The sequence below is a fragment of the Pteropus alecto genome, unplaced genomic scaffold, assembly GCF_000325575.1.
Source record: "Pteropus alecto unplaced genomic scaffold, ASM32557v1 scaffold270, whole genome shotgun sequence".
Lineage (NCBI taxonomy): Eukaryota > Metazoa > Chordata > Mammalia > Chiroptera > Pteropodidae > Pteropus > Pteropus alecto.
Window position 1 is genome coordinate 7,139,255 of NW_006430735.1, and position 25,432 is coordinate 7,164,686.

Consider the following 25,432-nt stretch of genomic DNA (forward strand, 5'->3'; position numbering starts at 1 on the left):
CGGGATCAACTATATAAAAAGACAGAACACATCATCAGCACAAAAATCATTATCCATCTAATTTCTCCCATTCTAGATGGCTCCGGTGAGCCCCTCCATCATTACTGACTAGGGTTAAGATAGACTTTAATGGATTAATTAAACCAAAGCAGGGCTGCATTGCAGACCAAAGAGAAGATCCTGCCACAGACAAGGCAACAATCCTGTTCTTTCATTCAAATGTGCAAGATTTGGCAACCCCCAAGTGTTGTACATTTACCCTGCAAAGTAGTCTCCAAAAATAAATTTTGGTGTCTGTTGTCTGGGTCTTTCCCTTAGCATTCATCAAAATCTAATACTCGGGTGCTTATCAAAATTTATCACGTAAGAAATTAAATGTTAACACCTCTTTTTTCTTCAGGAATGTGGGGAGCATCCAGAAGAGAGGTGAAGCAATAGAGGCAGCATGGCTATTTTGGTAACCAAGAAGCACGAACTAGGGGAGAGGTTATTGTTTGAAATGTGACTCTGAGAGAGGGTCAAAACACAGAATATTCACAAAGACCTCAAAGGAAGAAGTGTCCACAGTCAGAAAGTCACTAGGGACACGCCCAAAGGCAGCTCTCCTAATGGAAACCTTGAGAATTGTTCATTTAAAGAGGATTTTGAAATTGAAATATACACGAAGAAGACGATAATCCGAAGGGCACAATTTAGGGTCTTTTTCTTGTAAATGGAAGGAAAAAACAAAAAGGAGAAGGGAAAAAAAACCAAAAACCACAACTCAGAAGTACTGTACCATATGGGCAGTTTATTCTCTCTTTCATAAACCAAATCAACATATTAATGACATAAAAACCTACTTTCCTGATGGGGACAGTCAAGCTCTATCACCGCAACATTAAATATGCAGGTATTAAAAGAACAAAAAACCCCACCAGAAACATCTCGCTCTGAGAATGGTGAGGCTGACTGAGGCAGACTGTGTCATTCACACCAACCACACTCCACAAGTCTGGAAAAGCGTATACAAAGCTAGATTGGAACTAGCAGGACTCATTTACACCAAAGAGAAAGTGCCCTAAAGGATTCCAGAAGCGGGGATCTGGGCAGCTTTCAGTCTCTTTTTTGGAATGGCAGAAGCAGGGCAGGTTCCTCTGGGGGTCAGGTTGGCACCAGCATGTTGAGTCCCAGTGTCTAAATGATAAGTCATTGAAATAAAAAGGCATCTGTTTCAATGGTTGCCCTGAGTTTTAAAAACAAGTACAAGTTCACAGGCTCCTAGTACAGTTCATTAGGGATCCCTGCATTAGGAGAAAGACTTGCACTAAGTTAAAACAATAGCATACCTCTTAAAAACACAAGTCATCTCTTGTGGGAGAGAAACAAATAGGGAGTTGGAAGGCTTTTCTACCTTAGTGATTATTTAATCAAGTCATTTTGTAAATGAGGAAACTGAGGACTGGCCAATCGATGGTCACAGAGTTAATTATGTAGCTGGCAATTTTTATCAGTAATGAGTCCACAGATGGATTCAGGACTATCAGTGACGCAACAGAACTGGGTCCTGAAGCCCTTTTATTTGAACAATGAATATGCACACATACACACAGACAGGGAGAGATCTATGGTATAGGTATGTATATATAAAATGTATTGCTGGGCAGTAAAAATAGGACCCTGTGTTGTAGCATTGTCACTGTCACGGTCAAGAAGCCACTGGCTAGATTCATTTGACAAATATTTATTGACAAATATTTATTGGATTTTAACTATGTACAAGTATTGTGAAAGTAAAAAGTATATGATCAGACATACTTGTGCTGTTTCAAAGACTTTATAATATAGTTGTTTCACATCTGCAACACACACATACCACCTAAAATAATCGAGTAGCCAAACTCATTCTCCTTGGATGAATATAAAAACGTAATTGCTACTTAATTTTAAATCAGGAGAGAAGGCATAAACTCTTTTTGTATTTAAGTCAGAGATGACTGAAAGTAATTTGGAATGTTTCTAGTACCCCAAACCTAAAAGTTGAGCCATTGATTTCAGCAGTTCTGTGCATCTGAATATGTTTTCCCCTTCAGAATCTACCCCAAATTCACTGGGCTCTCTGGGCTGTGCTTCTCTGCTGCCACTCTGTCTCTGAGAGGGTATTTAGGACACGAGGGTGGAGCTGGGGATAAAGCAAAGAACCTGGATGAGCTGTGCAATCTATCAGCTCCAACACACTACCTAATCTCCAAGTCATTTCACTTACAGTTATATTTTAGTATATGGCAGAGAGAGTATAGTCATTTCCTTTGAAATGAACAAAAATTGAGCGGCTTAAACCTAATTGATATGATTGGTTCGAGTAATCTGGTTATGAAGAAAAATCACTAATATTAAGCTTAAGACAAAAGAAATGATCATGTCACCATGGCATTTCTCTTAAAAGGAAGGGAGAAGTAACATCTGAGTGCCTACCATGCTTCAGGTACTATGACAGGGGATTTACACATATCACCTCATTTAATTCTTATAAAAATCCTCTAGAGTGAAAATTATCCCCATTTCTTCCAGTAAAGAAATTGAGGCACAACAAGATTGTGGTTTGATCAGACTCACAAAGTAGAAAGTAATTTATGGCACTCATATATGAATCCAGGTTTGTCCATCTACAAAGCTTGTGTTTTTTGCCAAAGTTTGCTAAGAGGGAAATTCAAAGATAAAAGAACTATGAATGTCGTTGGGAATATTTTTAGTGAGTGTTTGCTATATGGTGCTAAATTGTGTGCAGAAGTTTATACAATATAAACACACATTTTCTGCCACCTTGACATTTAAATATGCTAACATGAACAAACTGACACTGGACCCACCACAAAGAATTATTAATGTAGTAAATTCAAATGACTCATGTGTAAAAGGCTATTTTTTTTTTCAGTTACAGAAGACGGTCTACAGGATATTGCAAAGCTTCTGTACAACTAATGCTTAAAAACATAAACAAAACAAGCAAAGAATCCCCAAACATTTTCGATACCAAAAAAAAAAAACCAAAAACCATGCAGAATTCCCACAAAGACCTAGCATAGTCAATTCTCCATTAATTGCCAAAAGATAGGGATTTATCCTCAAAAATATTTAAGGTGAGCACATAGTTTGTGCATTAAGGATTTGTTTTCAATCCAGGGTCGACATTATCACTGTCTCTGCTTACCTTGTCTTCTGTAAAGTGTGGAAAGGGAAAAGGTTTGAGTTTTTCTTCCACATATGCAGGCTTAGCTGTGGGGAAAGGTTGTTTAAATAAAAACACCGAGTTTCTTTCCTAGTGGTAGGCTCGAGCATCAGGAGATCCCCCTTCTCTCTGCACGCCACCATCCACACACACACACACCCCAGTTCAAGCTTCCCGATTAGTTTCATGCGGGGTAGAAAAAGAGAGGCAAGAAAAAAAGAAAGTGGGAAAGGGTGTAGAAGAGGAAGAAAGAGGAAGAGGTAGGAAGACTGTCTGAGGAAGCAGTGTCGTTCTCCACAGTGCCCGGAAAGTGAAAGTATGCAGAGCAGCTCGGAGAGCAGGGTGCCTCCCAGCTCCTCAGGGCTGGCTCTCTCCATCGGTTCCAGAACTCAAGCCCTCTGTGGCCAGGAGCGAGCTGGGAGAACGAAGGGGCCGGACAGGCGTTGGAGAGTGATACTACAGAGCTTTCCAGGCCCTTCGATAACACACATAAAAACAGCTGTTCGAGAAATATTCTAGGTTTCCAGAATATATTCAAACGTAAGGAAAAGGTGCATTCGAAGGTTACATGTGATGTAAGAATTATTTACTGTTTTTCATTATGTCACAATTATTTATTATCTATCTATGACACTGCAATCTTTCATTGCCATGTGATAATCAAGAGTTGACAACATGTCACTTTAATTGCTTTGTTAAAGAAAGAAAAAAGAGTGACTGAGGTAGATAGGAATTGTGTTGCAGTAATAAGGACAAGTGACTGACACCCCAAAAGCAACGGCAAAAACGTCAATAGTAAGGTTCTGAAATCATGGGTGTCTGTCTGATTTTTCCACAATCAGAACCGAAGGTGAAATTTAGGTTTGAAATAGTCCCGATAGATAATGTTGATGGATGGCTGCTGCAGTTTGATCTTTTCTGAATAAAATTCATGGTTGGGATTCCAAAGATTCACCCATGCTGGAAACAGCATTCACATTAGCTTTGTGGGCGAAGCCACGCGAGGGAGGGAAAAAGGAAACATTAGCACCCAAGATCTCCAGTCATCTTCTACCACCTTGACACGGGTGAGCTGAAGGCCACGGAGAATAACGGATGTGCAGTCGTCTCTTTCTTATACAGACAGCAGAGGGGGCGGAAACCACACACTTGTATTTTGCTAATGTAAAAGTCCCAGTGGAAACATTAGCACTCAAAGACATTAATGTGGATTTGGGACACTCCCTGAAGGATTTTGATTCCATTAGAAAAAAAAAAAAAAAGACGGTGACAGATATAATCCTGCTTTGATATGTTTAATGCCATTTAAAGAGAAACTGCACTCATTTACCCCAGGCCGGGACACCAAGAGTTCAAAAAGTGAAATATCATTTCCCAGTGCAAAGAAAAAGCTTGGAGAATATTATGTGAAAATTAATTTGGCATGCTTCTTTGAAATTTTAGATTTCTGGGATGAGCAAATGGGTACAGTTTTCTTTTAACTGTTTTTGAACACCATGTGTTGAGAAGAAAACAACAGAATGGCAATTGCTCATCCAAAATGCTAACTTGTGGCATGGCACAGTCAAGATGGCCTGCCACAGCCAAAAAGCAGGTGTATGCTATGCCTCTCACTTCAGTAGCACGCGCGCCACATGTCCCTGCATTCAGCAACCTCTTGCGTTTGCTTTTGGAACCTTTCTGAGGGGGGACAGTAAACATGACTCAACAGAATGTCTAGCCTAGAAGGGACTGGCTCCTTCGGCTTTCTGCGAGACAGACTCTCTGATAAAGAACCAACAAAAAAAACTGGAATAATGTATCTATTTTAGAATTCTTCGCTAATTCACGTCCTGTGACCTAGCACATAAGTGACTGGCTTCAGATCATTTTGTGTGGATGAAATTTAGGATCTAATCAGGTTGGAGAGTAATGGTGAAGCTTTTGTCTGGCTAGAGAGCATCTATTCAATCAGCTGTCTCATTTGGGCTGAGCACACAGTTAATGCAGCTGGCACAGATCATATGCACCTAACCTAAAAGCTTCAAGTAATAAACCCCTCACCCCTCAGGTCCGCAGATAAGCACAAAATATAGGATGCACAAAATGATTGGGTGTGCTGGGACACCGGAGCTCCCCCAATCTGATGTTATAGATTTGATATTATGTTCGTTCCGGGAATTAAACGATTTTTATAGAGACATAGGTGTCATTCAACTACATAATAGTCCTATGAGGAAGAAGATGAGACAGAAAAAAAAAAAAAAAGATTGTCCTTCTGTCCTGTAAGAGGCCGGATAAAGATGCTAAATTAAAAGTCATGACCACTTCTAAGCCAGGCGCCACTGGGAATGAAGTCCCAGGATATCTATGTTGCAGGGGTTGACCAGGGCTGAATATAAAGATGTAGATGGGGAATAAAATGACTCCTTTAACATAAAGAAATGCAAAATCACTGTTTTATTCTATGGTTTTAATTAATAAATCAGTAACCATTTATTGAAAATCTACTATGTGCAAATCCTATGTGAACCAGAATTAGAGAAGAATAAAGCCTATAAATATTAAATTGGAAAAAGAATCCTTAAGTTTTATAGATATAATGATGTTCTCTGTTGGCTATCTTCTTAGGTGTAGAAGGGGATACCAATTGTGTATAAATACAATTTCTGTATTTATGAAGCTTACTGTGCAGTGGTAGGAGGAATGAGACACATAGAAATATACTCTAGTATAATCAGTGCCACCTATTAAAAAAATATATGTTTTAACAGTTAAGAAGAAGCAAGACCTCCTGGCTATGGAACAACCCTTCCATAGACTTACTAAAGGGCTCAATGCACAAAAAGGTAGGAGTTTGGACCAAGCTTTAAGTCAACTAGCCATCAGTGTGCACAGAGGTTCAACTAGGCTGTGAGGGGAGAGATGTGAACTCTGTATCCACAACACCTCTCATACAGAGTTGTCTCGTAATTGATGTTTACCAAGAGCAAGCATGGATGAAAGAGGAGTCGATATGAGTGAGGGACTAGGTCAGTGGGTCTGCATCAGCCCGAGATAGTAAGATGATTAGAAACACCCCGTAAGAAGGCGGCATTATAACGAAATCGTTTTCTCCCCAGACTAGTGTGAAAAGTTTGGTCTTTTATCCACTCCAGAGTGAAAGGGGGTACAGTTCAGGGCTTCATCCTTCCAACAGAGGGAAACACTTTGCCCACATAAAGTGGCCCTGGTGTGGGTATTACAGTGTCTTTCAAAACAGAAACAGAATAAATTACCTGATAACCCTTAAGGAGGATGAGTCAGAATCCAAGCTGCCTAGAAATAATGGATTTCGGGTACAGCAGATATATTGGGATCCATACAAGAAGGTAGGTTCCCATGCAGTAGGAAACAGAATTGGTTGTTCTGGCTTCTAGGTCTGGGTTCTATCTATAGAATTACGTTCTTTTTCAATTTTTTATTTCTTTTGGACACTCTAGCCCTTTATATCATGAATAGTTGCCTTCTGTCGTTGGTGCATGAGAGTGTGTGTGTGTGTGTGTGTGTGTGTGTGTGTGTGTCTTTTAAAGAGGGAGGATGGCATTACTGATGTGCTTTTGTAAAGGATTCAAGGCTGTCTGGGTCCTCAAAGAATGCAATTGAAAAAAATACTTTTTCTTTGATTCAATGGTGCTTACATTTGGGCAGAGTTTTCTTTTTCTATCCTTAAATACAGTATTTGAGACAATCTGCCCACAAGGGAAAGCTTTTAGAGCTTCAAAAGTGTAGGCAAACCAAATCAGAACTAATCTCTGTGAAAATGGAGACTCAGGCACATGGAAAAAGTTTAGAAAAAGTCCAGAGAGGAGGCTACCCCACAAAACAATGTCTGACATCTCTCCTACAAGGTTAACTGGAGTAGGACAAATGAGGAAGGGGTACAGAGAGTTCTAGCCACCATATGCTCCACTGTCTCAACTCTGCCTATGCTCCACTGTCTCAACTCTGTCTCAACCTATATAACTTGGTCTGGGCCACCAGGGGGTCCAGTTGACTTAGTTGAAATGTGTCCTGTGAACATGATATCACTTATACGTGGGATATAAACCTAAAGGTAACAAATGAGCAGGACAAACAAACAGAGACTCATGGATGTGGACTATAGGCTGGTGGTTACCAGAGGACTATACAATAGTGGTTACTAGTAAGGTCGGGGAGGGGGGGGGGGGGGGAGGGGGGGGAAAAGGGGGTCAAATACAGGGTTTAGGGGGAGGGTGGAGTGGGTAACGGGGATCAAATATATCGTAGCTGAAGGAAACTGGAATATACAGATGTCAAGTGATAATGTACACCTGAAAATTATATAATTGTATTAACCAATATTACTCCAATAAACTTAATTAAAAAAAAATATGTCCTGTGATCTAACGACGTGAACCCAGAGGAGGCTAATAAAGTGAAATCTAGGCTAACTGGTGCTAAGGTGAAGTAGCCAACAGATAATCATTCAAAAAGGACTGACCAGATTAGTCTGCAGGGTATTCACAGTTTGTTTCCTTTCATCATCAGATTAAAAGCTATGCATTTTACTGGAAACAATAATTAACTCTTAAAAAAAAAAAAAAAAAGCTTGGCAAACTATAGACAGAAAGAGGGTAAAAAAATGACAGTCATCACCTTTGAACACTTGGTGCATGCCCGGCAGTTTTTCTTAACATGTGGATATCTTTACATATGTTATCTCATTTGGTCCTTGGGTCAACTATGAAAGACTGATACTTCATCCATTTTTTATACAGGGTGCCTAAGGTTCAGAGAGGTTAGGTGACTATCCTCTGGTCACACAGCTAGTAGAGGCTAAACTGGGATTCAAATCTGAGCAGGAGGACACAAAGCTTGGTCTTTTCGCCATGCCTTGTGCTTTTCATGGCACGAAATCAGTGTTGGGGGAACTCTGCCCAGCATCTCTGGTGAGCAGAGTGAATTGCTTTTATCATTTGCCAACATGTCACAGAGAAAAACCAAAACAACAAAAAATTAAAACTCCTGGCTCTATGAGATTTCCTATCAACCACCTGAAGTTTGGCTTTATTATATATTATTTAAATACCTGACAATCGTATAAAAAGTCTAATAAGAATAAAAAAATTTTCATTAATGCTAGCTCCTACGTTAGTTAAAAACCTCCTATTCCTCTATAACAATGTGCCTGGGGAACTCTCTCACTGCTAGAAACTCATCTGAAAATGCTGAAAAGTCAGAATTTGGGGCCTATATACTGACTAATGTTACCAGCTGTGAGTCGGCTTGAACATCAGTAATACGATATTTCCCGCTACAATTTGATTTGGTTAAAATGTGTTTGAAGTTCACCCTTTTATTAACTAGAATTACCACCTCCTGTAACTGGAGGGCCCCTGAGAGCAGGATGCTAGTGCAATCCAGCCTCCCGCCCACCATCGGTGCATTTCCTGGCAACAAATACTATTAAATTGATAACTCAGAAATAGGTCAAAATGTCTTTTCAATAGTTGCTAATGTTCCCTTAATGTTCCTTCGCCTCCCTTTGATTCTCGTGCTAACATTTTTCTCTCACATTGCAGGAGCAACAACGAGTATAAAGAGAAAAGACGGGAAGATGGAAAAGCAGGCTTCGGTGGGTGGAGGTGCTCTTAGGAGCTCCCCTAACTATCAGGTATAAGTTACGCTTCCCTAGGGGCCCTAAAATCAGCTCTGCAGGTGAGCTGGGTGACCAGGAAAAAACGCCCTGTCCCATCTGAGCTTTAACACTCTTCTCTATAAAAAGAGGAAACGAAATGACTGATTATTCAAATTTGCAAAATGCTCAGAGTTCACAGGAGGTAGGAGCCTTACCTTACTGCAAAGCTGTTGGATTTTAAACTTTTTAACACTATTTTCATAACTATACCCATTAATGTCTGGCTATCCAAGACTCACCCCCCAGATCTGCGGCATATTTTTATGAGAGACCCTCTGCAATCACCCATGTAAATTTACAGTTTTTCTTATCTTTCTCTCTCTCTCTTTCTCTCTGAGGAAGAAAGTTTGCTTTTCTGAGTTCACATCACATACGTGACCAAAGACAAAAAAGAGGGGCAGGTGAGTACAGCTGCATCAAGACATGACTGATTCTGTGCAGACTTGTTTGGCTCAGAAGAAACAGCCACCTATGGGTCTGCAAGGTGCATAAAAAGCCCCCCTGTTAACGAGGTACATTTCAATTTCCAACACTTCTTCTGAGATGCGAACATTCCAGAGGGGGGTTAAGCCATTCATACCTTCGTGCTCTAATCAGTACAACCCTAAGAGGGTTGGTTACCTTGGTGTAAAGCGGTTTTGAGTTGGAGCTTGAAGGAGAGACAGGGATAACTTAAGAACAAGGACGGTTGGGAGGGAGTCCGATTAACAGGGACTCTGGGCCCTGAAGGCAAAAGAGAGGAAGGAAGGGAGTGGCCATGACCGAAAAGGACTCAATCTCCTTTGCAGTTTTTGCCCTGGGCCTCGTCTGCAGCTGGGGAACCACTGACAAATGCCTGGGGACATGAGTAATGCTTTGACCCTTATGCTGTGTCATGGTTGCACTGTTACTGGACTGGAGGTCAGCACTGATTTAAAAACTAGCAAACTTCAACCTACTTGGTTTAGGCAAGGACAGGTTATTCTGATCTACAGTTTCAATTCACAGAGACTACACAGTCTGGTGCCTCTCTATCAGATTCCTCTGGCTTTCTTCCCTTTCACAGAAGAGGAAGAATAGATGTGTGGAAGAGTGTAAAGGAGAAGAAGCTCACTCTCCCTGTGTTTCTGCAGTGAGTGAGGCTTTCTCTTAGGTGAGCATCTCTCTGGATCCTTCCAGTAATCCTGGAGACATTATTACTGGTAGGAAATATTTTATAGGTTCAGAGAGGCTAACTACCCAGCTTAAGGTGGCCAGTCAGGTTCTTTCTCCCAGCTCTAAATTCCTCTAGCATATTTCTTCCTCCTCCTGGGTGCTTAAGAACTGGCGAATGGGCTAGTCACATGGAATGTATCTTTTAGGAATGCTGAGGATACCCTGAGTCATTAAAAGTGCATCTGCTTGGGTCACTGGAGGCCTGGATTCTTCAGGTTAAGGCTTGGTCCTTACAAACTGTCGTAGTGAACAGGCCCATGAACCTCTGTGGGATCTAATTCAGACTTCACGATTCTGTCATTCACACTCATCAAGGCGGTGGCGGGGATAGTGTGTTTGTACAGTACAAAACTGAGCAAGAGTTATTCTCATTAGACGCCATACGTAGACTAAAGAGGGGCAGTCCCTTCTTTTAATGCCAATTTTGAGTAAGAAGGATGGAAGGATTGATATGAGCTGAAGGCAGAAGGGATAATGAGGACACAGAACCCACAGCTGGCAGCAGCAAGGGTGGGAGTCTAAGAGGGACAGAAGCCCAGGGCCAGAGCTGGGAGATCAACTTGTTTTTAGAATACGCTGATGTGTTTGATAATGATTTGGAAGTCTTAAGTAACATGAATGTTAGATGTTCTTTTTAAAATCTCAATTTGATGGTTGAAGCCTATTTTAACTAGCCGATAAAGGGCAAAGACTTCACTACTATACTATTTCTCCTAACTATTAACCTCTAGCAAGAAATACTTTGCTGAGACTACAGAGTTTTTTATTGTAAATCAAGACCATCTTGATTACAATCATCTCAAGGTGTTTGGAGGAAAAAGGAGAGATGGGTTCTTCTTAACCACACTGGAGGGACAGAAAGCTTCAGAGTTTAAACAGGAATTAGCTTCGAGGAATCAAAAGAGAAGATAATTTTCAGTAGGAAAAGACATGTGACTGGTACCTTTAGCTGGCATGCTGGAGAAAGATAAATTCCAGGCAGGACCAGCTGCATAATTTGCGGGGCTCATGGCAAAATGAAAACGTTGAGTCCCACATTAAAAAATCATTAAAGAATTTCAAGATAGCAACAGCGAACATTAAGCCAAGCATAGGGCCCTCGTAAGTGCCGGGTCCTGTGCAACCCCATAGGTCATACACCCAGGAAGGTGGTCCCAGGCTCCAGTTATTGTTTTTACCAGGGCGTTCTAGTCCCACAGTTACTAAGACCCAAATTAAGAGAGATGCTCCACTGCTCTCAGTTAACTCTGTCTTCCTAGGGTAAGGACGCCACTGAAATCTGCAGCAAGGATCAGAAAAATCTGGGGTCTGCCAACATGTTTGATAGATTGCAATTGCACTGGCTTCTGCTACATTTGTCACAGCCACTAATCCCTACTTCTGTCACAACCTAAAGATGTCCAGGATATCAATGTCTGGGAATTAAAACATATTTTCTAAAAACACAAATTTCCCTGGAAAAAAAAAAAAAAAAAAAAACCAACACCAAAACAAAACAAGCAGACGTTACTAAAATGAAGCTGAGTTTCCTGGATGTAGGTAGGTTCTGTCCCTGATTTCTTTCTGGCCTTAGCCTTGAGCAGGTCCTGGGCATGTGCACACAGGATCAGAAGCATAGGTGAATTACCACAATGACTCTTTTCAGTTTGGAAAAAAATAGAAGAAATAGGAGAACCTGGTTGTAGCCCAGTAGAAACTCGTTTCACCAACACTATGCTTGTCCCCTCTCTCTCCTCTTATCATGCTAAGTTGGAGCTATGACTTCACTCTCCGTGGAAGCTCAGTTTCTCTTTTATGGATGCTTAGAGTGGAGCAGAGAAAAGCTATTAGAGGGTAACAGTCATGTCTAAATAATCACATTTATTTATCTTCACCTGCCCTCTTCATGTCATTATCATTCCACTGAGGTCTGTATATAGAAAGCAGAGATTAAATAGCCAAGATGAATATCAAAAGAATAACAGCAGCACAAAATAGATAAATGTGGCTTCTTTTCCAATGATTTTAGGGGTTTTGTATATACTGAGCCTGATTCACGTTGAGACAGACCAGTAGCCTTGGCAGATACTGAGGATGTTTGTGTAGGCTGAAGCTTATCCCCTACTTACGATATATTTTTGTCCCATTTTCTAAAATATATGTGTCTAATACAGAGAACCAGTTCATTCCTACAGCCAGAATTATACTTTGACACTAGACATTGATTTAGGATTTTTTTTTTTTTAGATACCTCTTGGCAAAGCAAATCTTCTATTTTGCTTAATAAGTTCGTACTCCCTTGAATAAGGCCACTAAGGTCTATAAGTAGATGAAAATGTATTTGAATCTCTATAATCATGCTTAGATTTGAAAAATTCTTCCATTTCACAGAGGTGATATAGGCTCAGTCATTATTTTCAAGTGTTTAACAATTAGTAATTAGCAGAGGAGGTTTTAAATTAAAAAAAAAGAATGTGATCGACCTTCACAACAGACGCATATATAAATCCTGATTCATTTATTTTTAAGTCACTCTCCCCTGCTGTAAATAGATAGCTATAATATATACATTTATATACGTGTGCACAATCAGCCTTAGCAATACCGCTGTGCAGGAGATGAGGAGAGATGGTTTTCTATTTATTTGACAAATACGCTATTACACAGACAGGTTAAGTGATGTGTCTTGTAAGGAAGGGTGGAGTTGGGGAAAAAAGTGGCACATCTGCTCCCATGTTATATCACTCTGGAATTGGGTAGCCATTATCGTTTTTGAGTGACCTGATCTAAACGTTGTGCAAGGCAATTTCCTAAAAAAAGATTTTACTCTTTCTCTCTCCCTCGTACTTTCTCTCTCCCTTTCTCTTCCTCCCCTCTGAGATTATTATAAACTACTGATAAATGTCGCTGCTCTAACTTTATACTTTGCTCTTCATGGGCTCTGATGGGTTTTAGCTCTTAAGAGAGCATAAGAAAAAAAAAATCATCTCTGAAATGCAATAATGATAAATAATGCCGTGATGGTTAGTTTGAATTATGTCACTATAAAAGTTGGTATTGGTACGTGTGAAGTCTTAGACTCCCCTTTCAGTCTATTGGCTCTGAAGTGATACAACACGAAGCAAAGGCTTCTGTGAGGCAGGACTCGCTCATCAATACCCTGCTGTTCTCCTGGGATCACAGACAAGGCCTGGGGCTTTCTGCCACACTCTTCTGTGAACTGCTTCAACTGGGAACTGTTCTCTACTGTACATTAGGGCCACATCCTCTGAGTTCTTGACCGTTGACAGTCTCTCTCTCTCTCTATTTTGGTACATGTTGCATGTCACTTACAGTGCTATATTTGATTAAAAATGGGCTCACTGTCATTTGGCCAGGGAAAACTATTTTGGTATCGTTTTAACTATTATTTATTTTGTTGCTTATTTGTGTGAATAGAAAAAAAAAAATCCTAGACTTCTTGCCTTTTGTCCTGCTTCTGTTTAATGTTTCCCAATGTTATCTGGTAAAAGCTTAGGAAACACAATTTTATTTTGATAATTCTAAACAAAATATAATTGTGAAAGAGAGCCAATCGAGAAAAACATACAATGAATTTTGAACCTACATGTAAGTTATTTTATTCTGAAATATCTGCCACTCTTAGTCGTTTCTATCAGAATGTAACACTGCTAAAAAATTAGTTATCCATACTTAATTCTTTTTCAATGAAGGGACAAAATCACGAGTTTCTTTTCCGCTGATCAGAACTGTAACCCCTGCAACAAAATATTTCCTGCAACCTAAGATTTTCTGACAGGCAAAACTGGCTTCGGTGATTTCTCTGAAGGGGACATCTCCTTCTCTGAAGGGGATAGACTGCACTATCAATATGTTCAGGAATATCAATACATTCAAGCAAGCTGCTTCTGTTTCAGAGTCAGACTCCACGAGGAACGTCCTGGTTCACCCATCAGGTGCCGGGTCTGCAGGTGCCACTTGGACACGTAGAGCATGTCTGGGGATGACACAAAGTGGAATAGGACAGGATACAGAGCTCTGTCTTACCAGTACATTTATTGTAAGAAACTAGCTATGCTGCAACTGCTTTGCTCTTTTATATTCTAGGCAACACACCGGTGAATATAATTCATAATGAACATATTCAACATTTTTGCATCAGTTCAATACATTATTCATAAATATTAGAGATGGAAAAGACCTAGTAGATTACTGAGTCCAAACCTCCTTTCTGCGCCTCCCTTTGCCCCAACTGTTGATGCTAGCTTAAAAAAAGCAGAAACAAAAACAAAATCACACTAGGAAAGCAACAAATTCACAAGTTTTACAAGTAAAAAAGAGAACTCCAAAGAAGCCTGTACTGAGGGTGGGGAAGTCCTCGGCCTTTTCTTGCCGCTGGTAGAGAGCTCACTGAGCACTAGGAGTATGGCTGGCTCTCTGCTAGGAAGACCGGCCAAGGGAGGGAAATGACGATTTCTCCTTTTATGATTCATAATTCAAGGTAAAGCCCAAGAGGGAATACCGCGTCCTTGGCCAAGTGCTTACTATTTGTCTCTAGAACCTGGAGTGGACCTGGGCACTCCTCTCCAGTTAGAATTTGAGATACTGACAATAATGATAAAAAAGAAAATGTATAAATGAGTAAGAGAGTTAAAACTACTAGAGAATGCTCCCTGGGATTATCTGTACTATCAAGATAGGAAAACTTTGCAGATGCTACCGTCTCTCTAGAGGAATAAATGCTTGCATTTTAATATTCTCAGCAGCTGGTTCCTGTTGAATGCCATCAGGATGATTCAGCCACCCACCAGGAACACCAGTCACGGCAAGTGCACACACAGAAATCTGCAGAACTTTCTTCTCTTGATGCCAACACCACTACTCTGGCAAAGTCTCTTTTTTGAATTACCAGTTTCACTAAATATGACCTCGTTCTCCTCACAAATACTAGCTCACTCTCAAATAAATGCAACTTCCGGCTAAGAGGCAACATTCTTCCTGACTCAAGCACACCTGCTGTCATTGGCCATGGCCACACGATCTGCCCATTTTTAATTCTCTCACTAGTCACTGTAACCTCAGAGGACCAGCAGGATCCATATACACTCCAAGTTCACTTTGTATGTCATCCTACCTACAGCTGAACCTGTGCATTTAATGCTATATCTTTACCCTGACATTCTCGAGTTATTTTATCATTTTCATTTTTTAGAAGTTTCCCATTTCCACAGAATGTGGTTGCACGACAGGAAAGACAAAACCATGTAGGTGGATTGCACTGACCACAGATCTCATTAATACAGTTAGATAAAAATTCTCTACTCACCCCCTTCTTCAAAACAGACCAGATGAGACACTAAAGGGAAGAAATGCCAGAGATGACAGCTAGCTATCAAAAATGTCTCACTGCTTCATTTTCAGGTCCCCAAAGTAAAATCTAAGGACATTCAACACAGATTCAGGTGCTCTCAACAGCCATGAAAATATATGGCTGAAGAGGGAATCTATAAATGTAATGAATACACAATTGGCTTATAACAGATGCAGCTAAAATTAAATTCGATATCTTGACCTGCTCTCCAAAGTGAAAGTTTCTAGTTCAGGCTACAGAGAGAGGTATAACAAGCTCATTAATCACATGAACCAGAACGACAAGCTGACACTTCTGGAGATGCTGCAAAGAGCAATCCTAAGTGGTTGGAGGGTCTGTGGGGGACCTGGAAAGAAAGGTGGCAATGACAGTCTACAGTGAGCAATACTGATATCTTTTATGGTATATGTAGGTTGGCACTGACCACAACCATCCACTATTCCAAACTTCCAGGGAAGAATGTAAGGACTTTTGTGAGGAGGTACTAGGCCCTATGGACTTGCATAGAAGACTCAATATATTTTTCTTCAGTTCCAAGTATGTAAAAGTCATCACGTTCGTTGCTTGCGGAGACGCTGACCTCGATAAGATCAATCTATGACCTCGAGAAGAATAATGTTGGGAAAGAGCCAGAGGCAAAGGAATATTAATAATAGTAGTAGTAGCAACAACAATGATATTGAGTGGTGACCCTGTGCTAGTCATTGTGCTAAGCACTTTATGTAAGCCTTTTCATGGAATTCTTACAGTATTCTAGCGAGGTAGTTATCATTTTCTTATATAGAAATACGGAAAGTGAGGCCCAGTGAAATTAAGGGCATTGCCTAAAATTATATAGACAAATTCCTTACATTACAAATAAACACAAACGGCTGATCTGTAAGACAGAATATGACAAGAGCTATGTGGTACAGTAGCTAGAAAGCTTGAGTTGTAGCACAATTTGCCTTTCACATCTTGAGAAAGTTTTGTCACTTCTCAGCTTAAATTTTCTTATTTGCTAATTTCTTATTGGTACAGTGAATGGTTTCAGCCCAAAGAGCATTTCTTAATCTGTTAAATCCTCTGCCCCATGTGGATTAAAATAAAACATTGTGCTTTTCTGTAAATTCTGCTACTCCTCCCTGTTTGGAACACTTGGTTCATAGAATCCAACGTATAGTACCACTAGTCAAGAAGAATTTGTGGAGCTTTACTTTCTCTATTTTTTTAAGCTTTTCTCTTAATTTGTGTTTTCCAAATATGTCACTATAAATACACACACACACACACACATACATACACACACACACACATTTTTTTTTTTTTTTCAAATTCTACATGGTCCCACACTGGTATTCCAATTTTCCTTTCTGGAGAGTTTGCTAACTCACTCACCCATATTGAGATATCTAAGACTCCTTCAAGCTCTAAGATGAAATGATTATGATTCTATAATGCTGACATTTGCTTTGTTGACACTTAAAGCAGAGCTTTTCAACTTCAAATAATAGCATAACAAGTTCCTATAACAATTACACTTATATGAATCTTTAAGCAGATGTGCATAACAGCTTTTTTACAATTATTATCACACTGGACAGTCAAAGCTTAGAGGTTGTTATAAGTCTCTGCAAAACTGAATTCTACAGTTGATTATATCCTATAGGGAAAAGTATCGTTTATCGATCTACTTGGAAAATTGATTGACTCTTCTTTTGGGTATCTGTTAATTTCGCAGCCAGCCACAGCTTTAAACATCTCCAATAACTTTTATCATTAGCCCCCTCTCTGTCATGGCTCCTGTGTCTCACCCTTCTGACCCTGCCCACTGAGTTCACTCTTACTGATGTAATCACACATGCTTTTTTGTAGTTACACCGTCACAGTGCTTATTAGAATCACCATCATTTCTACTGCACCTTAGGTCAACCAAATTAAATATGCTTATGCAATCTGTTGTCATTTTAATTTTTCAGCTAGGATTTCTTCATCTAGAAGGACAATTTTATTTTTATCTGATCAATAAATAACTAGCTTGTCAAATGACTCTGGAACAACTGGTAGGAAATCATTCATTGGGGCAAAATTTTAAGTCTAGAGAGGTTTTTGTAAACCTGGACGATGGCATTTCACTGACCTTGAATCCACAGCTTCAAAATTTATTAGTGTCAACTTAGTCTTTCACTCTGTTGCAGAATAAGCATAAAATATGCATGATTTATATTTATGTGTGTATTGAACTTAATAAATTAGTCAAAAGTCAAAGTATTTTTGAAGACATATGCAGTCTATTCCACATTGACTAATTCACTGACTGACTTTCAGCTATAGCCCAAAACATGCTTTTTGCTTGTAGCTTAAATGATTTTTTTAAAAAATAGAGTACATAGACTGTGAAGAGACAATGTAGTTCACGGTGATATTCTATATATTCCTTAACTTTTGCTCTTTCTATGGTCAGGGTATGTATAAATAAGTAAATCCACATTAGTTTAAATCTAGAAATTTTTGTTTGGCTAAGCTCTGAAAACAGCTTAAATAGAGTGGGAAGCTTGGCATCTCGTTATTGCTTTATATGATAAAGCTTATAATGCCACCTTATAAAAGATATATTCGTTTCTATTCGTGTTCAATCAAAAGTGTAGAGTTTCAGGTCTGGGAATGAATTACGGATCGTTCTCTCCTGGTTATTTTTGGCTGTAAGTATATTGATCATTTTATCATTTTCTTGTTTTAAACTGCTTTAAACACAGCACAAATGTTATTCTCATCATGCCAGAAATGGGTTTGGAATTGATTTTGAGTTTCCATCAATTTTACTCTTTGCTCTCTGTGAGAAGTTTTTCACTCAGTTAAATTCAAAAGGATAGTTTTGTTCAAAAGATGTCAGAATGCAACTTTTAGAGATCCTTAGCTGGACAAGAAAATGCACATTTTCTGCTTTACACAAGAATAAAAATCATTAGACTTATTATCATGGACTTCATTGAAATTAGTGAAGAATCATTCATGTGAATGCAATTTCAAGGGCTTCCTCCCTCTTTCTCTTCATGTAAGTGTTTGACAAAAGCATGTATCTTCTGAGAAGCTGGCCTGATTGGTCCAGGTTGGCACTGTTTCAGTGTTTGGCCTACGGCGGCTGCTTAGGAATAATTTTGTCTCATCCTCTCTATTTTCCTGGACTGTATCGGACTCAGACACGTGGTATGCAAAGGAAATCCAAGTCCTTTAAAAATGCTATTTCTTTGGGTACTAAAGCCAAGCCCAGTTCTACTTTGGTCAAATGATCTTATCAAGATTTAACAAGAGATATTCAGTAATATCTCCAATCTATAAGAAGACATTCCACTAAGGAAGATAATTTATTAGATACAGTATACATATATTTTCCTTACTGGTACCAGGGAGGGATGTAATCGAACTTATTTTCTTGGTACTGAGAATAATATGACACTGACATGAATTTTATGGCGATTATTCATTTCAATTAATTACAAAAATAAACAAGTAGTTCTTTTCATATTAAAACAGATACTAGAGATCTATTTTCAGTTATTGCTGAAAATATTTTGGCTTCCTTAAAGGCACCTTACTAACACAGCTGCTTTGCCCTCCTCTGCACTGTCACAATTCAGAATTTGTAACATTTCAGCCAGGTTCTCTAGACTAATTGGATGAAACAATTGCATTACAGTATTAAGATTCTTTTGCAGAATCAAACGAGAGGAGATCTGTACAGTTCGAATAGCCTGAAAAATCTGCAACAAATATAGCCAAAATCCTGTAAGTTCCATACATTTTTCTCTATGTCCAGTAATAATCACTTGTACAGTAAGTACTAGGATTTAACTTCGTACTTAAAAATATCAACAAACAGGGAGAAATTTTGATATGTACACTTCATTTCCCACCCCATCTTTACATCTCCCCTGCATTATGTTTTGTGTTTTAGAACAAATGCTTCATCCCTTTTCCAGCTGTCTAGGCCCTTGATTTTTACATGTGTGGTATGACACACCTTAAAACAGGGAGCCCCACGAACTAGAATGGGACGTTAATTTAAATACAGACTTAGGGGGAAGAGCTCCATCTACTGAATCAGTTAGATCATCGTTTGCACCCTATAGTTATCCCATTCACTACTTTCAACCTCCTAGAGGCTAGGGAAAATAAAAAAGTTACAGACGGTGGTGGGGGTGGGGGATGGAAATGAAAATAAAAACAAACAAACAAACAAAAAAACGGCTTTGAGTCTGATGCTACTTTGAATATTTCCCAGATACTCTGAGACCCTTTCCTTTGGCCCTTCCCAATCTCCAAGCTTTCCACGTTGTAATATAAAGGAAGAATGGGATGCTTTTCTATGTAAACTATCCCTGGAAAGAGGCAGAAAGCCACTGGTTATTGAAGGCAAAGCACCAGATAGCTGAAGGGAAAGGGACAGAAAGAAAATCACTGTACCTGGCCAGTTGAGCAACCCAGGTAAGAGGCAAAAAAAGAAGAGTAGTGTCCTTAACTCCTCCTGCCTTGCATCATTGCTGGGGAAGTCTGCAGCCACCCAGAATCAGCTCTTCTGGGCTCTCCCCAGCTGCACAGTGTTGTTGTGGCATTGGGAATTTGCTGTGGCTTCGTAAGATTATGGGGATATGCTTCAGCAAGCCAAAAAAGTCACAAACAAAATTCAGGAGAGAAAAAAAGTATGAAAACAGCTGATCTTACTGGAGAAGCTCTTGGCATTTTCCTTCGTGTGCCACAAATTTCTTTGGAATTTCCTGGTTCTGTGATCAGAAAAATGATCATATCATGTTTATTATTGTTGTTTTTTCAGGGTTGCTGGTGGTGAGGGGTGGTACAGTAAGTGAGAACAGACAGGCAGACCAGGGAGTAGCAAGGTAAAAATACTTCTCCCACTTGTTTGCAAGCTTTCCAGGAGATTACAAGGTTAAAAAGTTTCTTCTTCAGAATACTGAAGACATACAGAAATCACATATAGGAAAAAGTGATCACAGATTGAGAAAGTAAAAAACTTAATACAGTAACTGATATGGAACAAAGCAATCCCATCTGAATAAATTCGAACGTTAATATAGCTGTACAATATTCAGGAGTGTGTAAGACATATAAAAATACTTCATAAATTAAGATAAGTTATTAGAATACAAATAGATATTAATAAGTATATACATATATGAATCAGAGGGAGGCAACAGTTAATTGAATTTTTAAATTACAGAAAAGTAAAAAATATAATAAATTAATAAAAGTATGTATTAATGCTAATCCTTTTTTATGTAAAAATAGAATTAATATAAATGTGAAGTGGAGTTGTTTCTCTGTGTATATATGTATATGTGTATCTGCACAAAGTATTAATGAATGACTTTGAAAGGTGATATGCTGCATAGAAATCAAAACTTTGAATTATTTTAAACTGGGCATTTAAAATATCAGCATTAACCCGGCAGATTTCTTTCCTTTTCAAAAAAATACATTTAATTTTCAGGTTCTGTTTTAAAGCATGAGAAAAAACAAATTTGAAAAGCATTGCATATCAATATATATATTATAAAAAAATCATTTGTATCTATTAGAATATTTAGTTCTCAAAAAAAATGGCTAATTGGATTTTCTTCAAGCCTTTGCAAGACAAGTTCAGTTCTGAGTCAAGAATAACTATGTAAAATTTCACCTCAAAATTAAAAAAATTTTTGGATAGTTATCAAAGCCTGAAAAACAAGATTATCTCCACCATAAGCATAACGGACAGCTAATGAATAAATATATTCTGGCAAGAATCGATAAGAATTGCAAAGCCTGAGAGGGTCATCACAGACTTGAGAAAGGTAACCAAATGAGGAAATATCAAACGGAGTTAATGGAGATAAAGCATTCTGAAAAATGGAAAGTGTTAACAATCACTGACAAGAAAGAAAATACTTGAACAGCGATAACAACAAAACAAAACAAAACAACTGGAAATCTATGTCTCCAGAAGCAAAGTATGACTACTTATTAAACAAGAGAGAATCTATTTCTTTGTCATTCCCTTTGGAAGCCTGGCTTTAAAAAAAAAAAAAAAAAAAGGTTGCACAAAAGATACATGTGTTCCTTTTCTGGTATTATTACAGGCCCACCTAGATTTAGCTTTCGATTCCAGATGAGATCAGGCATGTTCAGACTAGCACATCTTTGCTCTATAAGCACAGAGCTGCTATCATTTCACTGGTAAATTCTCATATCCTCAAATTTATGCACAATAGACGCCCTTAAAAATCTGCAAATTTTCTACTTCAATCACATACCTCATTGAGTTAATTTTTTTTTTTTTTTTTTAAATTTGCTCTGCTAGTATTAAGCTGAAAAGTTAAGGCAGGCAACTCCTATAAGAAAGGAAAGTTGAATAGTACTTACCCTAAGTATAATGTGCAAGCCTTAATGGGGAATCTACTCTTGCTCTATGATTTTTAGAAGGGAGTCCAGGTCTACACTCAGCTCTCGCCCTTTTCCCTTCTGGAAAACTGAGAAGACTCACTGAAGGTGGCTCTGAGAAAGATCATACAAATCAACAGCCTTACCTGTGGCCATTCAGAAGACTGCACTTTGGTGTGTGTTTAAAACTATGAATAAAGTCAGATACAGCGCATGCTCAGCAGGCAATTTAAAAATATTTATAACATTGTTGTTTCAAAAACAAATTTCCTCAAACAAAGCAAAACTCACATTTCTTATTCATGCCAAGTTTAACGTTCTGAGACAAAGCTGTTTTGGAGTTTTCCGCTGGAGGAAAAAAGGCTTCTAAAATTTTTTGTTGAACGAAAAATAGTTCTCTCTTCCCCTTTGGGTACTCTTAAAGGGGTGGAATAGATTTTCCCTCAAGTTTCAACAAAATTCACCTGTGGCTAAGATAAGGCATTAGAAATTTAAAGTCTGAAAAAAAAAATTTTAGAGAAACTAATAAGAAACTAAAAACTATGGGTTTAAAGAATGTAATGGTCATCCGAACCTTCAAGGCAGTCTTGCGTTTTACTGTACGAAATAAAAATCTTGATACAAACAGGATATATTACGTACATATAGAAAAGTTATATAGTGATGAGAATAATGTATTGATAAGCATTTGGATACCAAGACAAGTTATGTTTTTCTTTTGCTAACTAAAATCTGAACTCTTCAAAACTGAAAAGGAAATACATCAAAAATTTAGGAGAAACCCAGTAATAATGTCAGTATAATTCCTCTGTTTTACATAGCAAGCATGGAGAGGAAGGCAATCACATAGCATCTGGTTAAATTTCATGTTATAAAAAATAAAAAAAAAAAAGATGAAATACGGTTTTGAAAGTATTAAGTGCAGCAGAAATGTCTGTTGTTACTCCTAGCTGGGAATTTCTTTCTCTTCCTTAAGTTCTTCTAAGTATTCCATTTTACCATCTATCGCCAAACCTGCACGGCCCATAGATCTTACAGATCTTATTTAAATCTCTCACTTAAGTCTCTGGATGACTTTCAGCCCCTGCTCTACTTTCCAGGGGTGCTCAGCTGGCCTCACAAACGCTACACAGACACATCTATCAGTATCTCTGATGCTTTCAAACTCAGCAGAGGGTGCCAAAAAAAAAAAAAAAAAAAATCAGAATATCAACGATTAAAAAGTTTATTAAAGTGAAACTAGAAGTGCATATTTGAAGAAGTTGCTTCTACTTTTGTTTCCCTCTCCATGCAGCACAGGTGTTTCCTAACTCATACCACTGTGCATGCTGATGAGGGGGAGGGTTAAATTAAGGTGAGGGAGTGGGCCCAGGGCCGACCAGCACGCATTTAGGATCTCCAGCCTCCTGTGTTAATGGATGTGTTTAAAAAGCGACCCCCCAAAAAGCCTAGAATGAGGTTTCTTTTTGGCAAATGATTAAACCAGTATACTGAAATAATTAAAGCTTTGTCCTTAAATAAAGCATCAGATCAACAGAACAAAAACAAAGATAAAAATTGCACACACATATGCATGTGCGCGCACACTCTCACACACACAGATACACAAAACTGGAGGGTGAGGGGAGAAGGAAATTAAATAAAAGAAAACAAACAGAGTCCTAACAGGCCATTCTCCGAAAAGGAATCTAAATAAAAAGTCATATGATATCTGATAGTGCAGGACACGTCGCCAAGAACTGGAGCGGATTGCCTACAGGAAGAAAGGGCCAGTGTATTCCAGCTCAAAGAGCTTTTCTTTCCTCCTCCTCTATTTTTTTTTCCCTTTTCTCCTCGACTGTGAATGTGTTACTCTCAGGTCAGATTCACGAAGAATCCCAGAATGACAGCTATCACCTTTCACTGCACTCTTGGAGGCACAACTAGCTGATAGCTGCTTGAGTTGGGATCAAGAGGGGCTAGTACAGGTTTCAGCAACAGCCTTTGCCATAACCCCTCTGCCCCTTTCACAGACCCCTTGGTCACGTCAAAAAAAGACTCCCTGCATAAAAAAAGCAAAATCAAAAAACAAAACAAAAACCAAAAATGCAAGCATAACAGCCACAGCAACAAAAGAGTTCAGGAGGAAAAAAATCAGAAACAAGCCAAAAGGGGAAAAAAAGCTCTTGCCTTCAATATAAAACTTTTTAAAGACCGAGTTTGTTTTCTCTTATTTAATGACTTTCTTTTCAAAGATTTTCTCCTTCGGCACTATTAAAAGCTTTCAAAATCTCTACAAAAGTATAGACAAGTCTGAAGCAATACAAGAATATTCCTGAAGAAAACACAAGAAGAAGTGAGCTACCCTAGAAAATTTTGGAGTTGCCAAAAGTTCCCCTAATTCTGATGTCTTTCAGCTAGTTCAAGTGCAGACACTGGCCACCTAGCTGTTGTTTTTTCTCTGAGGGTCATTACTAAGGCAACACATACACAGTAAGTTACCCCCCCCCAAAAAAGACTCCTTGTTATCAAGTTACTTCAAATGTAAGGCACTCACACCTCCTAGCAAGAAGGGTTTACTGACTAGACATCACACTTTGCTCTGATATGTATCAACACCCTTAAGAAGCAGTTATCTAAATGCTTTTTAAAAAATATGAAAAACGTATAAATCTATATTTTTCTCTGCAGGACAAAAACATTATATTTTCAGTGAATGAAAAAAAAAAAAAGAGTTTCTGAATCTTGAAACCATGGTTGTAGTTAGTTTCCACTTAGTAAAATAGTTATCTGTAGTTAGGAACTGCACATAATATGTAAGAATTTTTATGGTGCCTATAAATTTTCCCCTTGTTCAGTTTTGTGTCTATTAGGTACCTTAAAAAGATTTCCAAGTGACAATCAAAATATAAATGCATTAGAAGAACTTTTAGAAAGAAAACATTTTCCTGGGCTTATAAATTAAGAATATTAGGATAAAGATATAAATGTACAGCATATATAAAAGATCGAATTGTTTACCACATTTTGCACATACAGTTCACATGCTGATTTCTTTTTCTTTTGTGAGAGCATTAATCTGAAAATGATAAGCACTCTGGAATGTTTGCTACAAACACGGATTCACAGTAAAAATACACATGCATAGGCAAAAAAATCAAATGAAGAACACAAAGCTACATGGCAATCAGAATCACTGAAAAATTTCGGTCTGCACTACATTTCCCTTGAACTAATGTATCACGGATGGGGACAAGTAATCTCTCTGGGGGTTTTGTCATTTACGTAATTAGACAGAAACAAAAATAAAATACAAATATCTACTCCCTTCGTACCTTTCTTAATAAATGACAAGTGACACAACCTTTTAAACAGACAGATGCAAAAACTTGTGAGATGAATGAACTAATGTACCCCATTGGTATTTTGGGAACCCAAATTCCATAATTAACTTTTTACCTAAGTGGCAAAAGTAAAAGATAGTCTTGACTCTAAATTGATTTTTTTGGTGGACTCTTGTTCTCTCCTCCGCAGGATTCTGGGGACCCAGAAAGGGTAAAGAGATGATCAGAGAAGATGCATCCCGAACAACTTTTATTGTGAGTAAAAA

The 25,432-nt window shown here is 38.5% G+C and overlaps 1 protein-coding gene across 21 annotated transcripts in view; it reads right to left on the reverse strand.

The window, feature by feature from the left end:
* The window catches only part of ZBTB20 (zinc finger and BTB domain containing 20), a 396,848-nt gene that overhangs the window by 90,387 nt on the left and 281,029 nt on the right, over nucleotides 1–25,432 (reverse strand). The window contains exon 1 of one of the 21 annotated variants that reach the window (XM_025051363.1): nucleotides 3,191–3,527. The exons of the other annotated variants lie outside the window; for them this stretch is intronic. The gene's annotated coding sequence lies outside the window, so the exon portion shown is untranslated. Of the gene's footprint in view, nucleotides 1–3,190; nucleotides 3,528–25,432 lie in introns of those variants that run through there. 21 annotated transcript variants of the gene reach the window in all.